Source organism: Asparagus officinalis, chromosome 9 (assembly GCF_001876935.1).
Source record: "Asparagus officinalis chromosome 9, Aspof.V1, whole genome shotgun sequence".
Classification (NCBI taxonomy): Eukaryota; Viridiplantae; Streptophyta; class Magnoliopsida; order Asparagales; family Asparagaceae; genus Asparagus; species Asparagus officinalis.
This window is the reverse complement of record NC_033802.1, coordinates 66,426,411-66,427,342: the sequence shown is the minus strand read 5'-3', so window position 1 is coordinate 66,427,342 and position 932 is coordinate 66,426,411.

The window sequence follows — 932 nt, the reverse complement described above, 5'->3', positions numbered from 1 at the left end:
GGGTTTGTCACACCAAAAAAAATACAGGGGGCCTGCCCACATCCGCTTTTTTGTTTTGGGGCCTTGAAATATTTTTCCCAAAATTGTTTACCAAAAAAGCCAAGAAAAATTGTTCTTATAAGGGTTAATTACAAAAAATCCTTAAATTTTTGAGGGGTTGCAACAGACCCCCCTCAACTCTTTTTTATTTCACTAAATCTCCTTGAACTTTAGGAGTTATTACACATAGTTGCCCTGAACATTTTTATTTCACTAAATTTTACCTAAAAGTTTATCTTTTAATCATTATATTAGCAAAATAAAATATAATGTATCATCGGGCAAGCAAATGACAAAAAAGACAAAAATTCCTTCTTAGTCCAAATAAAAAAAAAACCCTTTTATTAAATAGGAAAACTAGATATTTTTTATGACTAAGGAGTTATTTTCATGTTTTTTGACACATGCTTATTACATGAGATGTTAGAATTGATAGTGCTAATTTGAAGATTAAATGCAGAAAAAAAAAACTTCTTCATTTAGTGTAGTAAAAGAGTTGAGAAGTTTTATTGCAACTCCCCAATAGTTCGGGAGGTTTTATGTAATTAACCCTTCTTATAAATGAAGATGTTATTTTTAACCCATAATAGATAGATCTGTTAGACGTGTTTAAAAGGGTTATTTTAACTCTTTTAAAATAATTCATAAATGAAGTTCGAAACATGCAGGTTTGGTCATGGGCCATGAATCCGCACCAAGGCCCACAGGGCCGAATAAATCCCAACCCAAGCAAAAGATGCCCAAATGCTCTCCCAATCCCCTCCCTCGGACGCCCAAATGCTCTGCTCTTCCTCCTCCTCCCTCCAACCCCCCTCGACCCCCAAAGAAGCCCTCAACCTCCTCAACCCCTCCAAAACCCTAACCCTAACCCTGGCCCAAACCCAACAACTCCA